Source organism: Capricornis sumatraensis, chromosome 16 (genome assembly GCF_032405125.1).
Source record: "Capricornis sumatraensis isolate serow.1 chromosome 16, serow.2, whole genome shotgun sequence".
Lineage (NCBI taxonomy): Eukaryota > Metazoa > Chordata > Mammalia > Artiodactyla > Bovidae > Capricornis > Capricornis sumatraensis.
This window is the reverse complement of record NC_091084.1, coordinates 40,758,165-40,775,468: the sequence shown is the minus strand read 5'-3', so window position 1 is coordinate 40,775,468 and position 17,304 is coordinate 40,758,165.

Sequence of the window (17,304 nt, the reverse complement as noted above, 5' to 3'; positions counted from 1 at the left end):
TAGGTGGCTTTTTGTTTTGTGTGACAGTTCCTTGTGGAACTCAAATAGTTGTTGTCTGAGAAGCTACCTCATCAGCAAACTTTGGTCTTTTGGAGATGTTATATGATATTCAGAATAATTTACATCAGAGAGAAATGTCTTGTTTGAAGAACGCTGAGTGGCTTCTTCCTTCAAAATATGTCATCCTGTCTAACCCTATCAAAGGAATCAGAGCACGGCTCTATCCAGAGCCTGCAGAAGAACTGAAATTTTAAATATTCATTATTCAATCAGTTAGTTAGTGGGTAAACATTTATGGAGCACTTATTTCGTGCCAGACTCCATTCCTAATGCTGGAAATAACAGGTGAACAAAGAAAAGATCCATGAGCGCTTGGCTCTTACACTCCAGCAGAAAGGAGCAGGAAGTAAATGGAAGCATCTCAGAGAGTAGTGAACACTCCGAGAGGAAATAAAGCAGGGTAAAGGGACAATGGCTTTCGGTTGGAGAAGAGGGGTCTCTCTGAGGAGGTGATATTAAATGGAAATCAGAATGAGCTGATGGAGAAGGCCTGGGGTAAGGGAAGAAGACTGCACAGAAGGGGCCCCAATTGCAAAAGGCCTGAGGTGGGAACAAGCTTGGGTTTTCCAGGTACAGAAAGAATGTTTGTGTGCCTGTATGTGTAACAAGGGAGGGAGATCTTGGGTATGAATTTAGAGGGGTGCTCAGGGACCAGGCCAGGTAGGGTCCTGAGGGCTAAGACAAGGCACTGCATCTGTGTCGGGATAATGGGAAGCCATCAGGGGGCTGCATCATCTGAGCGGAGTGATATCATCTAATTTATACATCACCAGTATGCAGTGTGCTGCAGTCCGTGGGGTCACAAAGAGTCGGACACGACTGAGCAGCCGAACTGACACTGTACCAGAACTGAAAGAGCTCTTTTATTTTTATCATTATTATTATTTTTGTATCATTGGCTGCACTGGTCTTCGTTGCTGCTAATGGGCTTTCTGTAGTTGTGGCGAGTGAGGGCAACTGTCCTGGTGCGGTGTGTGGGCTTCTCACTGCTGTGGCTTCTCTCTGCTGTGGCTTCTCTTGTCGCAGAGCACAGACTCCAGGCAGGTAGACTTCAGTAACTGTGGTGCGGGATGGTCCACAAGGCTCAGTTACTCCATGGAATGTGGAATTTTCCATGATCAGGGATCAAACTCATGTCCCCTGCATTGGCAGGTGGAATCTTAACCACAAAGGAAGTCCTCATTTAGGTCTTATCATCACCAGTAGCTACACCTCCTCTTAAAATCTCAATTCCATGTCTCTCATGACCTTCTGCCAGCCTTCTTGGAACACACTATAATGATTCTTCTTCGTTTAGACCTTCAGTCTATAAAGTCTACCATTTTGTACTCTTAAGTATGCCTTCAGGTCTTATCTCCCCTCTATCCCCCTTAAAGTCCATCATTATCATCAGCCCCTTTGAGTTTAGATTATGTCTCAGGCAAGTGCTAAGTGCTGGGTATAAATCAGGGAAGAACAGACAACTTGGTTCTGCTCTCCCAGAATTTATAGTCTAGTGGGGAAATAGGTATTAAATACATGAAGAAACATTCAGATGTATGATTAAACAGTTAGAGAAGAGCTTGGAAAGGAAAGTATGGGAGGTGATGAGTTTGCATACCAGGATCATCTAATCCAGTCTCTGGAGACAGGGAAGGCTTTCCTGAAGAATATTAAAAAGTTTTTTTAAAGGGGGAAAGTATTTCTGTACTTTAATGTTAATTTTTAATTATATAAAAAATCCACTCAACTCTTACCGAGAAAAAGCACCGACAGTTGCCTTTTAATGGATCCCAGTACTTCCAGTCTTTCCCCACACCTTTCTGGGCATATCACCCTTCCTAGGCATCTCCTCGGAGAAAGCAATGGCACCCCACTCCAGTACTCTTGCCTGGAAAATCCCATGGATCGAGGAGCCTGGTGGGCTGCAGTCCATGGGGTCGCTGAGGGTCGGACACGACTTGAGCGACTTCACTTTCACTTTTCACTTTCATGTATTGGAGAAGGAATTGGCAACCCACTCCAGTGTTCTTGCCTGGAGAATCCCAGGGACGGGGGAGCCTGGTGGGCTGCCGTCTATGGGGTCGCACAGAGTCGGACACGCCTGAAGCGACTTAGCAGCAGCAGCAGCACCAGGCAACTCCTTGGTGCCCATATTTTCTGTCTCTCCTCTTGCTTTAGAATGCTTCTGGAGAAGCCAGTAAAAATGATCAAAATAGATCATAAGTCCTCTGGAAACCCTGGAAGTGACTGTAACCTTTAGTGCCATGTGCAGTGCTCAGGTACAATGTCCCATGTTTGCTAATTTAAAATCAACACTTTAGATGTTGAAATTTTAAGTGCTATATTGGCTCCCTGGCTCTCCCAACAAGGCTCTTTGGAACCTGTCTTATTTATCCTTCACCAGTAGGTGGCGCAAGTCTTCCCCAGAATCCGGGAACATGGCCCTCTGCAAGGGTTATCTTCATTTGGAACTTCCAGCTATACTCTGACAGCTTAAAGTCTGTCACTGGGCAAGGTTAATGCCCTTTCTCCTGGGCAAGAGCATCTGTTGCATTTATTACAAAATGCTGTGTTCCTCTTCCACGCCTATGAAGCCCATCATACTTTTCCAGGGAAGAAATCATCCTTGTGTAGCTGGTTGAAACAAACTACAAGTGGTTTCTACTACTGAGGGCTGGCTCTCTAAGGAAAGACTCTCTTGAGCCTTACAAGCTTCCCACTCACTGGCCAGTGTCATCCATATTTTGCCTTGTCTTCCTCTGGGCACCTGACTCCTCTGGAGACAGGAGCAAATCACCAGAAGATATAGTCAGGCTACTGGAAGAGCAAGAGGAATGTATTTGCTCTCCTAGACATCAGAGCTTGAAGAATAATGATTTTTGAACAGGTTACTATACATACTTGAACAAGGTGCTTTGGAAGGCATTTAGGAGATCCATTAATAAGGCAAATAGGAGGGAAAGGGAGAAAGGGTGGGAAGAGATAGATGAGAGAGAGAAAGAGAGAGCAAGCAGTGAACAGTACAGGGAGCAAGGAAACCAGAGAACTATCATTAATTTTAGACACTGGGAGTCCAAGGAGCCTGGAGCCATCTCAGATAGCTCTTCCACCATTTGAAGAGTCTTTCCTCTCTGTTTTGAAGTCTTATAGCCTTTAATTTTTGACATAAGCTCTCATAGCATCCCTCTTATGTTGGTTGTGGGCGATGAATCAAATGGGAAGAAGTCCAAGTCAGACAGATCTATTGGAAGGATGCTGTACTTATCAAGGTGAAAGGTGAGCTAAGACAAGTTATGTGGATTGAGAAGGGAGGAAGAGGGATTAAATGTATCTTGAGAAAGTAGAACTGGAAGGATTTGTAAATTACCCATATCCAAAGGAAAATTAAAGAAGGGCAATTCGTGTTAAGATCTAGCTGTTTGGCTTGGTCTATGGAGTGCATGTTCACTGGTGGGAAAAGAGGTGTATGAAGGTGGACAGTTGTCAGCCCTGGGAGGGGTTGTTGTGGGGGAGGGAATGGGGAGACCCTGACAGCCATTCAGATGCATGTGGAAAGGGGCCTAGGGCAAGGATGGCAGAGAAGGGCGGGCATTCTGACAACACTTCACAATTGAACTTTGCAGCAGGTACTACTCATCAAATGTCCCACTCTTTCCCACAGAGCTTGCAGCCAGCATCAGAACAATTTGTAATATAAAGACTCCTAGAAGTCATTATTAGTTAATTAAACTTAGTTCTGAAGATGAAAGCTGTTTGCTTCCTCCTACATTCCCAGAGGTTTAGGAGCCCAGCTTGTGGGTAAGAAAGCAGCACCACCCTGCTCACTGCCTATTTAGCAAACTCATTGCCACCCAGGCCAGCTTTCTCACTCCCGCCTCTGATTCTGCCTTTTTTCACCACCTCTGAGGGCTCCGGGCAACAAGTGTCAGCAGGCAGGATCTAAAGGTGAGCATTTCATCACCCTGACCTGGGTTCTCCCCATTTGATTTATAGTGTTTCCAGTGTACAGTGAAATGATTTGGTTATACAGATACACATTTATTCTTTTCCAGATTCTTTTCCATTGTAGATTATTACAATATACTGAATATGTCAGTAGTTCTCTGTGCTAAACAGTAGGCCCTTATCGCTTGCCTATTTTAAATGCAGTAGTGTGTATCTGTTAATCCCGGCCTTCTAATTTGTTCCTCCCCACGTTCTCCTTTGAGAAAGTTTGCTTTCTCCACCTGTGGGTCTATTTCTGTTTTGTATATAAGTTCCTTTATATCTTTTTTTTTAGATTCCGTAAGTAAGTGATATCATATGATGTTTGTGTTTCCCTGTCCATAGTCTTACCCCTTAACCCACACCTTACAGAACAGCGTGGACATCAGCCCTGGCCCATCCGGAAGCCTAGAGCCCGAATCTTGGGAGGCTGAGGGACGAGCGTGCCTCCTGGGGAGACAATAGCCATTCTGCCAGCAGGTGGCCTGTCCTCCTGCTCCAAGGACAGCTTGCAGACGGGCTTCCCCTCCCTACAATTGCTGGCTGTTTCCCATGTTCCGCGAGAGAAGGGGCACACATTCCAGACAAGGGGACTATTTATTTTCCCACCAGCAGTGACACGTGGCATCTGGAGGTCAAGCCAGGCCGAGGCCGTGTTTGCTGGGCTAAGCCTTGCCTTTTCCCAGGGGCCTGGGTTGTTCCGACAGCCATCCCAGCTGTGTCTTCTGGGCTGGGAATGTTTCCTCAACTGCTCTAAACAAACACCCATACTGGCTACTCAGTCTCCCAGGTTTGTTTATCCACCAAAGTCAAGGAATGAGTGCCCAGTCCAGAGGGTGGGCTCCAAATGGCTCTGCCACAAACAGGTAGCAGAGGGGGACCCCCCAGGCTGCACTTTCTCCATGCAGTCTGAGCAAGAAAAGCCGAATTTAGACCATAAAGAGGCCTTCAAACCACAACTTGACTCCTTCCAAAAAAACTCTGCATGGCTGTGTGCCTCCTTGCCTTTGCCAATGGCGTGAAAATTGTTCAGTAGCCTTTCAAATAATCAGATTTTTTTTGAGAAGCAATAATGATAATGCATTTTATTTGAGACACACTCAGCATTTTATGAGACACTTAAATATTATTTCATGAGATTCTCAATACAACCTGGAAAGATCAGGCTGAATAATACCACGTGTGTATAGCATGCCTTGGGGCAGGCACAGTGCTGGGTCAGAGTACAAGGTAGACATGAAGATGAGTGAGAGTCTTGACCTGTGGGGACCCACTGTTGGGAATGTGTATCAGGATGGACTTCTGAATTTCTCCTCACTTAAGGGCCTCTCAGGTTTTAGCTGCTCTTTGGGGAAATATTTGTGCAAGGGCGTAGAGGACACCCTCACACAAACATTGTTCCTATCCCAAATCCACCAGTCCCAGGGTGTAGCCAGATCTGAATAGGCTGCCTCAAAGGCCACCTACATCTCAATGTGGTTACAGTCATATGCAAAGACAGCAGCCAGGTTCATCTTGAGTGATCATTCTGTCGGGAATCTCAGCTCTTTACTAGCTGTACTTGGTCAAGGTGCTCAAGCAAGTGGGCAAGCAAATGCGAGCTTCTTCAACATTAAAATGAACTTACCATTTCTGTTTACTTGCTGGTAGTGAGCATCAAATGAATTAACGTTCACAAAGTCCTTTGAATTGAACTTGTCCTGCATGTAATACATGATTAATACCTGCTAGCTGTTGTTATTTCAGTGACTACCTGGATGGTGAATTGGATGAAAATAAGGTGAGAAGCAGCAATACTAGTTTAGACATTAGTGAAAAAATCCAGACAAGAGTTAGGGAATTCTAGCTAAAACCCTTTCTTCTTTCATGCTTTTCTCCCTTCTCCCACCCTCCCTCCCTCCTACTCACCCTTATTCCTTCCTTCTTTCTCTGTTTTAATGGGATAAGTGTGACCAGGAGATGGGAAGAGTGATGGCAGGTTAGGTGGCCTTTGGTTGGACCTAGGGCAGGGTCACATCCCAAGCTTTGGGAAAAAACAAAGGACGCATCCAAGCCCACAACCATAAGGGAATGTCCACAAGTCAAATACTGGAAACCAGACACACAATCCATGTGCCCAGGGTGAGGCAGGATTGGAATCAGAAGGCTGAATATAGAGACCAGTGAATACATTTGGGGAATAGAGTCAGGGTGGCAATAGGGTGGGAACAATCAGGTCAAAAGGAATTGCCACTAATAGGCCTGGGAGGTTTGGGTGGCTACATTGGATGATTGTAAAAGGTCAGAGACAGGTCAGAGACTTGTATCAATCACACCACCCCTAGCCCCATCATTACCAAAAGGCACCATCTATTTAGCACTTACTGTGATGTTAGTGTGCTAACCACTTTATGTGCATTTCTTGTATAGCATTCAGTGGGGACTCTCATTCTCTTCATTTTGAAAGCTGAGATTCAGAAAGGTGAGCTTCTTGCTCAAGGTCACAGAGCTGGATGTGGTTCAGTGGACTCAGACCCAGGACTATTTGTCTATAGAGCCCACACTCTGTACTCTGCTGTTGCCCTTTGCTCAGAAATATCACCTGAATGTCCTTTGTGTCCATCTCTGGATAAAGCATTTTGAAAGTGACACAGATGAACTTGATTTGGTCCCTGCTCTTCCAGCTATGAGTGCAGCAGTGCAGGCAGATATAAACTTGAAGAGCAATTTGTTAAGGGTCAAAATACATTTCAGTTATTTTAAATTTAAAAACAAATTTGTCAAGGACCATAATACATTTTCTGGTAGAAAGTGATCAGTGTTTTCCATAAGTGACGCCAAAAATATGAAAGAAACTTGATCTAACAGATTCTGAATTAAGGGAGGGGACCAAAAGAGGCAGCTGGCTAGCAAGGCTTTGTGTAAGAGAGACTGGAGGAAATAAAGATAAGCAACTGGCCAGATGCACCTGGCCCAAATGAAAGGCAACTCAGGAGAGTAGGGGCTTTGTAACCAGAGAGAATGGCTGGGGAACTTCCTTGGTGGTCCCATGGTTGAGACTTTGCCTTCTAATGCAGGGGATGCAGGTTTGATCCTTGGTTGGGGAGCTAAGGATTCTGCATGCCTCCTGGCCAAAATGCCAAAACATAAAGCAGAAGCAATATTGTAACAAATTCAATAAAGACTTTAAAAATGGTTCATATAAAAAAAATTACAAACATGCAAGCAGAGAATGGCTGCTCTCTAGCTCTGGGCTTGAACAAGTTTCTTAACCTCTATAAAGGTGGGGATACTGGTACCCATATCAGAGGGTGGTGATGAGGATGATTCGAGATAAGAGCCTAATACAGTGCCTGAGTGATGTTGTAGCAAATGTGAATAAATAATGATCTGATGCGAGAAGAGGGGCAGGAAGAGGATGATGGAGAAGAGAAGGCAAAAAGAAGGTCGGCTTCTCAGCAGCCCCTGGAAGGAACAGCTTCCACCTTAGAGACAGCTACGCCATCCACTGCGGTGGAGCCAGCTGGCTCTCTGGTTTCCATCCATGCAAAGCTGTAGGGTCAGGTAATAGCACTGTGAGGTCTCAGCAACACACAGTAAGGTCCCCTGGTTCTCCCATGTTGGAATTTTAACTTGTATATTTAAATATTGGGGCTTCCCTGGTGACTCAGCTGGTAAAGAATCTGCCTGTAATGCATCCAGAAGATCCTCTGGAGAAGCAAATGGCAACCCACTCCAGTATTCTTGCCTGGAGCATTCCATGAACAGAGGAATCTGGTGGGCTATAGTCCATGGGGTTGCAAAGAGTCGGACACGACTGAGTGACTAACACTTGTGTGAAACTGTAAGAGACTTGCTCTTTTACGGAAAGGGAACTACCCTGGAAGTTAGAACACGTGTGTGTGTGTGTGTATGTGTGTAGCAGGATATCTAGTACGAGAGCTTGGCTCCTGACCTGACAAGCATTTATGGAGCACCAGTGGCATGTGCCCAACTCTTGGAGGGAAGCCTGAGACCTAACCAGAGTAAAGACAGTGTATCAGGCCCCATGACAACAGGTCCTGGAGGAGCAGGCGTAGGAAGGAGTGTTCAGAGGAAAACGAGGAGGCAGATGAGCTGTTTAGGAAGTATGATTTGCATGAGGAAGTAGCGGACTGGGGCTGGGGCATATGGATACCTGGGTTTCCACTAGCAGTCATTCTGCCAGGAACTGGGCTTTGTCAATGGGCCTGAGAGTTCCAGGGATACAGAACACAGGCAGAGGTCACTGGGGGCTCCATCATCCAGAGGGCAGCAAAGTAAAGTCCATGCTTGCTCAACCCCAAGAACGGATGCAGAGAAGCTGGTTGAACTTTCTCACTACATCCCCCTCCACCCCTCCCACCCGTCACCACCAGCACATTTACCCATCTTTGTACCCTATTTATCCCACTGTCTTAACCCAACCACAGAGCATCACAGGGCTGGCTCAGTTCTCTGGAGGGGTTGCTAGGGATCTCCTTTCTTCTCTATTTTGCCTGAGGCCTGTGCTGGTCAATGCCAGCAACTCCTGTAGCCACAGACACCTAATTTTAAAAAATCTCCTTTGGGGCTAAATCTAGTGCTCTTGGCTTTAAATCTTCTTCTTCTGGCCAGTAATCTAAGGCAGATGTTAGGTAGCTGGGTATCCCCAGTCCTCCAAGCTGCTGAACCATCTTCATCCTTTAATGAGTGCAAATGACCCCAGCCTCATCCCATCTATGAAGAGAAACAAAGCATCCAGCTTCTCTCTCCAGATTCCTGCCTATTTGGGATTGTTGATCTCTACTCCGTAGCTTACCTCCTCTGACATCTCTTTTCTCCATTTCATGATCCTGACCTGATAAGCATTTATGGAGCGCAATTTTCTCCATTTCTCTCCAGGTTACTATCAACACATGACCTTTTACACGGTAGGCTTTCCTGAATGGTTTGGGGTGCCAGACAGATTTGAGCACCCCACATTAGAGATCACAGCTGCCAATCATGTCTTACTTATCAGCATCTAGATCACTCAGATCTCTGTCTCGGGAAATCTCCTGCTGGCCAATTTCTCTCCAGGTCTTGCTCTCATCTTCTCTGCTCTTGGTCTCGAGAACCTTCTCCTCCCCTCCCACACTGCCAGGTCCCTGCCCAAACCACAAGTTTCCTACTAATTTCTCACTGAAAACACTTAGGCTATTCACTCTCTACCCACAAACCTTGGACTCCTCTGTACATCCCTTTGTACATTCCAGATTCATTAAGGGGCTCTGCTGAATTTTGCCATCTTTTCATGAACCTCATCCAAAGATATCCAAAGAAGCTCTGAAATAAGCTTTCCTTTTAACATGCCAAATTCATTAGAAAGAGCTCTCTCCTTTGTCAGAGGAACTCCTCCCGCCCCCACACCCCCTTCACTCCCCAGGGTGAGTTGGACGACTTCTGTTTGTTTTTCCTCCTCCATCTGTTTCCCTTCTTCCCTCTCCCTACCTGAGCTGGATCCTCAGCTCCACTTAACTCTGGGCTGACCATTAGGCTGCCTGGATTTGATTTCACTGTCTCGCCTGACTGTTCTTGATCACATGCACTGCAGCCCAGGCCAGGCGCACACTCCAGCAGGGCTCTGTCACACGCTTGTTCTCTGGAGGGGGTCGGCGACACTTTGGAAGGTTCCAGGCAACAAGGCCATTTTTCAGCGAGGACAAATGTTGGGTCATGTTTCTGGGGGCTGGAGGCAGGGAACCTGGGGCCACACATTAAAGTTAAAATGTCTGCGTCAAGGGGACATGGCAGGGGTGGGGGGCAGGAAATCCATACAATGGATGATAGAATCTAGGCAACTCAGGGCTTAGGGACTGGCTGCCTGAAGGTGACCTTAATGGGAACACAAGCAAAGCAGATTTGGGGAGGAAAGTGCCCTTCCAGGCATATTAAGGCTGATGGGCCAAGGGAGCAACCAAGGGTGAAAGGCCTTAAGGCAAGCAGCTGGGAAAACAGGTCTGCAGCCCCTGGAGAAAAACAGGGGAAAAAAGGAAGGCACGGGAGAGTCAATGGCAAGCAAGTACTGTTATCCCCAGAAAAACCGCCTGCCGGATGGCTCTGGTCTTCCGAAGCTCCTGGGGGACATGTCCAGCCTCAAGATTCAAGATTTCCGCCTATGAAGGGCCCCGCTGCACCCCCTGAACCACAGCCCGGCAGCCTGTGCACTTAGCCGGCGCAGGCAGGCAGATAATGCGCTTGTGTTCAAGGACAATCAGACTCAGCAAAGCGTGAAATCAGTTTTTTCCAACTAACTCACTCTGGGATGGAAGAACAGTTTCTATCTTGAGAGTGAGGAGTAACCTGTCATTCCCTGAAGCAATTTACCTGTTTCAGTGGAAGCAGACATTCTTTTAAAGATCAAGGGGCATCCATGCCAAACTAGGATCTGCCCACGCACCAGGAAAGGCCACCTTCCTCGGAACTGAGCCCGGAAGCCAGTGACTCTCTTCTCTGCCTCTAGTCCAAGGGCTTGGAATGCTGGTGGCCATGTCAGAGAAATAGATGTTACACATCAGCAGCCCAGGACCACTAGGGAACCAACAAATAGGGTTCATTCCTTTGTTGATTTAATTTTACATTTATTAAGCACTTTCTATTGGCCCTGGGTCTGACTGGTTTATCAAAGGGACAGAAAATAGAGGATAATGTTGGGTATGTAGACTCCGGAGTCAGGCCTCTTGGTTGAAGTCTGGTTCCATCATTTACATGCTATTGACCTTGATAAACTTGCTTTCCTTCTTTGTGCCCCAATTGTCTTATTTGTAAGATGGAGATATAAAGATTATACCTACTTCCTGAGATTATTGTGAAGACTAAGTGTTCTGATATATGCAAAAGCTCTTTCAGCATCATCCTGGCACACTGTAATGCTCCCTAAATGTTAGTCTGAATGTTGTGTGGTCCCTCCGAATTTGTATGCTGAAAACATAATGCCCAAGGGGACGATGATGAGAGATGGGTCCTTTGGGAGGTGATTAGGTCATAACGGCAGAATGGGAGTAGTGTCCTTGTAAAAGAGCCCCCAGAAAGCTCTCTTTTGCTCCTTCTGCCATGTGAAGTCGCAGCAAAAGGACAGCCACCTATAAGGAAGCCTGCCTTCATGAGACACTGAATCTGTCAGCACCTCGATCTGGGACTTCTCAGCCTTCAGAACTATGAGAAATAAATGTTTGTTGGTGTAAGTCACCCAGTTTATGGACTAAGACAGCATAGAGAAGCAAAACTATTTCATTAATGTGATGCCTGCAGTGTTGGGGGAATGACGCCCTGGATCCCAGGAGAGCACTGAAGAAGGGTCTGGAAGGTCTTGTGGACACGGTGGCGGCTGTACTGATTCTTGAAGAATGATCAGGAAAGTGGACCCTGGAATGTGGCTAATCGCTGCTGGAGCCAAGGTTCCTACAAGCAAGAGGCAGGTAATAAGACAGGAAAGGTTGACAGAGACAGACCAAAGGGGCATGTCATCATGACATGATGAATAGCATGCCAAGACATCTGGTCTTAGGTAACACATTGTTAAGATGACTCTGGAATCATTTCTGGGGAGTAAAATGTCACGCCATTATTCATTTGCCTTGGAAATGAATGTTCTCTCATCAGGAAGGTAGAATTATTGTTTGTTTATTTTTAACAAAATTGATTTCTTTCAAACCTCCCATCTCTTTGCCAGTAGACTATTGTGGCACTGATGTTCTTCATAAGCCAGGGCCTGTGCTAGCTGGAGTGTGATAATTGTTTTTCCTCATGGACTGACTAAAGCATTGGTCTGTGAGGCAGAAGTTCAGGTTCAAATTAAATAGCATTTGTTCTTATTTAGGTCCACCTGTTCTGAATATTTACAAAGTTGCAGGGGGAGGTGGGAAGTGAACAAGAGGACAGTCTGTGATGGCGTTAGGTTGAGGGACAGATCCTCTGATAAGGGAGGTGCACATCTGCCGAGGCACCCCTCCCAGGAGTCTTTCCAGGCCTAGAGCTGTCTTGAACGAACATTTCCAACTGTTCTTATCACGATCCTTCCCATTTTCACCTGCAGTGATCTTTCCTCCTTGCCCACGGGGCGTGTTCCCAAAACAACATCATCTGGGGACTTCCCTGGTAATCCAGTAATAAAGAATCCACCCTGCAATGCAGGAAACACCGGTTCGATCCCTAGTCAGGGAAATAAGATCCCACATGTCCCGGAACAACTGAGCCCCTGTAATGCAACTACTGACCTCGCGTGCCACAACTAGGGAGTCTGCACACTATAATGAAAGATCCTGCATGCCACAACTAAAACCCAAGGCAGCCAAATAAATAAGGTAAATAAATATTTTTAAAAAGCAGCGTCATATGGAGCATCCCATGCAGCGCCTTAGAAACTACCTAGGCCATAGTGACAAAAGAGCTGAGCCTGGTAACCCTGAGTCCTGTGTCCTCTTGCATGAAACAAGCAGCACGACGCTGTTTATCTCACAGGGTGGCTGAGAGAGTTAAGTGAGGTCGTGCATGAAGGCTCTGAGAACAGTTGTCACAGCTCAGTGTGGACAACTATTATTGTTATTCACTCTGACTCCCGCCTCTGCATCTGCCACTCCCTTCAAGTGTACCCACGGAGTTGCACTTACAGAATTCACATTCGCACAGACAAAGAGCACAGCACCAGGGGTGTACTCCACGCTGGAAACACAGGGCCATGCTGCCTGTTGTAGTCAAAAGCACAGATTTGGGACTGAACCTGACCTTGAGCAGTGGGGAGGGGAACGGTGCCTCCTGCAGGTTCTGGTGAAGATTAAACAAAGTGATGCACATAAAGTGGTTTTCTCAGACATCGGCCAATGAATCTTAGCATGGTAGGAGAGGTATTTGAGTAGGGAGTCCAGTGGTGTCAAGAGCTAATCAATAAATGGCAGGGTTGAGCTTAAGAGAAGGCTGATGACACAGTCCAGGGAGACAAAAAGTGGGACATGTACAATATAGAAATGCAGAGAAAATGGGAGGCAAGGAGAGAGTGAAGGAAAGAGACAAACAAGCCTGAACAAAGGGGTGGTACCTGTCCTATAACACAGGGGCAGTGGCAAACTGGACAGGGCTAGTCACTGCCAACAAGGTGTGTCAGTTCCTGGGCACTGGTTTCTTTATGGGTGAAATGGTAGAGAAGCATGGTAGGGTGAGAGACCTGGGTGCAATGCTTTACAAAGCAGGTTTCAGAACCTGCTGGTTTCAGACAACATGGGCTGACGTCCAGGTGCCGTACCTGGCATACAGGAGACCATGTCATATCATATCCTCCACGCTGGGTCACTTGTGAGAATGAAAGGGGAGCTACCACCTGCTATTTCATTGCCACAGGATGCAGGGTAAATCAGGACTCTCCAGGACAGGTTGCTGTGTGTGGTCCACACACAGGATAATGTCCAAATTTTCTCCTGTCCCCAAGGACTCATTAATGGGAATCATATAGTTAGAAAAGGTGTTCAGTTCAGTTCAGTCGCCCAGTTGTGTCCGACTCTTTGCGACCCCATGAATCGCAGCACGCCAGGCCTCCCTGTCCAGCACCAACTCCCAGAGTTCACTCAGACTCATGTCCATCGAGTCCGTGATGCCATCCAGCCATCTCATCCTCTGTCCTCCCCTTCTCCTCCTGCCCCCAATCCCTCCCAGCATCAGCGTCTTTTCCAATGAGTCAACTCTTTGCATGAGGTGGCCAAAGTACTGGAGTTTCAGCTTTAGCATCGTTCCTTCCAAAGAAATCCCAGGGTTGATCTCCTTCAGAATGGACTGGTTGGATCTCCTTGCAGTCCAAGGGACTCTCAAGAGTCTTGTCCAACACCACAGTTCAAAAGCATCAATTCTTCAGCGCTCAGCCTTCTTCACAGTCCAACTCTCACATCCATACACGACTACTGGAAAAACCATAGCCTTGACTAGGTGGACCTTAGTCGGCAAAGTAATATCTCTGCTTTTGAATATGCTGTCTAGGTTGGTCATAACTTTTCTTCCAAGGAGTAAGCATCTTTTAATTTCATGGCTGCAGTCACCATCTGCAGTGATTTTGGAGCCCCCAAAAATAAAGTCTGACACTGTTTTCACTGTATTATAGTTATCTAATTCCTTTTTCTTCTGAGAAAGAAAGAAAGATGAGTTTGGAGAAATAAATGCCTGATACCTATCAACAGAAAGTGTTGATTGATAGCCAGAATGTAGAGTTGCCAGAGAAAATATAGGAAGTTCAGTTAAATTTGATTTTCAGATAAGCAACAAATAATTTTTAGTGGAAAAAATGTACTGTGAAAATTATTTGCTTGTAGAAATTCAAACTTAGCTGGGAATCCTGTATTGTTATTTGATAAATATGGCAGTCCTACCAAGATGGAACATGTACTTGTATGGATTTAACTATTAAATAAAAAACTATATGGTGAATATTTTCTATCTATCAGGAAATGTGCTGGATGCCAGGGTGGCAGCCCAAGGGAACAAGACACAGTCTCAGCTACCAGCTCACCAGCCAGTGAGGGAGCTAGGGGAAAGGAATTAAGTTGACGTTTATTGAATGCCTTTTAGGATCTGGGCACTGTTATCAGTGTTTCCTATATTATCTTAATAAATCTTCATAATCAGGGTTCTTCCAATTTCACAGATGAGAGGATTAAGACCTAAAGAAAAATCATATGCCCAAGGTTTCAAAGTTTGTAAAGTGATGAGTCAAGGTTAAAATCCAGTACTGTCTGACATCAGAGCCACATTCTTTCCAATGAAAGTACATTTTCCATAAGCACATTTAAAAAGCTGCAACATCAAAAGGCTGTGAGAAGACTTAGAGAACAAACTTACAGTTGCCTAGGGGAAGGAAGTAGGGAAGGAATAGTTAGGGAGTTTGGGATGGACATGTACACTCTGCTCTATTTAAAATGGATAACCAACAAAATCCTACTGTACAGCACAAGGAACTCTGCTCAGTATTATGTGGCAGCCTGGATGGGAGGGGAGTTTGGGGGAGAATGGATACATGCGTATGTTTGGCTGAGCCTCTTCGCTGCTTACCTGAAACTATCACAGCATTGTTAATCAGCTAAATCCAAATACAAAATAAAAGTTTTAAAACATTTTTTAATTAAAAAAAAAGGCTGTGAGAGCACACAGGATAGAGACCTGAGCTCAATTTGTGTAACGTGGTAAGTTGTTCTCACCAACTTCCTTTAATTTCAGGTCAAATTACTTCATCATAAAAGGAGGCAGTTACTAACCGCCATCCTCTCTCCTTGGAAACCCAGGAACCGCAACTGTGAATGGAAAATTGTGGGTACTTGAGGCTCCTCTATGTTGCTGTCTCCCTCTCTCCTGGAGTCTTGTGGCCTCTCTCTTAGCATCTCCCCTTCTCACTCCTGGCTGCCTTCCTTTAGTCGGGATTCTGCTTCATCAGAACTCTTTCTGGCCTGTGCAGTCAGAATGGTTCCTTGGCACCCAAATCTGCTTCCAGGCTTTCAGTCTCCATTCTCACTAGCAGATGCTTTAGTATTTCAGTTGCTATTTAATTTTTTGACTTATTATTTTTGGCTGCACTGGGTCTGTGTTGCTAGAGGACTTTCTCTAGTTGCAGTGAGCAGGGCTGCTGTCTGGTTGTGGTGCTTGAATTTCTCATTGTGGTATCTTCTCTTGTTGCAGAGCTTGGGCTCAAGAGCATGTAGTTGTGGCCCACAGGCCTAGTTGCTCTCCAGCATGTGGAATCATCCCGGACCACGGATTGAACCCAAGTCCCCTGCACTGGCAGGTGGATTCTTCACCACTGGACCATCAGGGAGGTCTTCTATTTAATTTCTTTAAAATAGCTTTATTGAGGTATAATTCACATGCCAAAAGAGTCACCCATTTCCTAATTTAAATTTTGCAATAGATTTTAGGTAAGCTTATGAGTAGGTCTACCTTGGTTGAATACTCAGCCTAATAACATGTACCCACCCCTGTCCCAACAGGTGTGACTAGAGGACAGGTCATATGACTGTCCTTTGAGTGGGTGCTAAAGGTTGAGCAGTTTCACTTAGCATTGTGGACCTGTATCATATACTCTTATGTCTAACATACAAGGATTTTAAGAGGAAAAGACACCTCGAAGGATGATGGGTTAAAAGCAAAAAAAAAAAAAAAGGAAGAAAGATATTCTAGCTAAGAAACACCATGTGCAAAAGCAGAAGTGCACAAAACAGGGATGAGCAGGGGAGAATGAATGGTTTGGACAGCCTGGAGCACAAGGTCCTGGCTGGGAATGCAGGTGCTGGAAGCTGAATGTAGACTTCCAGGTTTCTAGTTTGGCTGCTTGGGTGGGTCCACAAAGGAAGTACAATGAGACTGTGCATCTATGAACAATGTAAGTTTGGGTGTGAAAGAGGGATGCAGTTGGTTTGGGCATGCTGGGGTTGGGGGACCTACAGAGCATCTAGACAGGGAGGGTCACACAGATAGAAACCGATAGTGATCTTTACCCCAAACATGTTAATCTAGGCTTTAGAAGTCCTTGATACTGAGCTATAAGACAGTGCAGCAGGAAAACAAAGCTGTTCCTCCTAAGATACATGCTCAAGTCATATTCTGAGGGTGGGCCATACCGAAGTCTACATTGTTGATTCAGCCCCCGTTCAACCATCTGTGTACCTTATGAAGAAGTAGAGAGCAGCAGAAATCTGACATGCTTTATGTGAAACTGCTGCTTAGCCAGCATGTTTAGATATTAAACGTTGAAAAGAAAAAATACGACCTGCCATAAATTCTCATTACACACATTATTGCCTTAATAGTACAAATATAGATAGGCCCCTAAAGAATTTTCTGATTTGTTGTCAGTATTTAGTTTTAACTTTTGATTTATTAACTTGTTCTTTTTTTCATGTGTGCTTATGGTAAGCATTTTAGAAAATGGAGAATTTTTTTGAAATGAAGAAAAGTCACCATAAATCCCACCACCCAAAGAGAAACCATTTTTTAGCAGTTTTAAGTATGTCCTTCAAGCTTTCTCTCTTTGCTAAAATTAAATCTTAATTTCTAAGTAATACATACAGATAGTTACACATCAAATGGTACAGAAAAGTTTAGGATAAAAAGCAACTTGGCTCCACCTCAACCTCTTCATACTGTGCCGCTTCCCAGAAAGAACGTATTTTGGTGGATTCTGCTTCCTGTGGTGGTTACCTCCACGACTCATGTTTTGTGATGTCCAGCATGTGTGTGTGTGTGTGTGTGCACATGCACATGTGCTCAGTCATGTCTGACTTTGCAACCCCA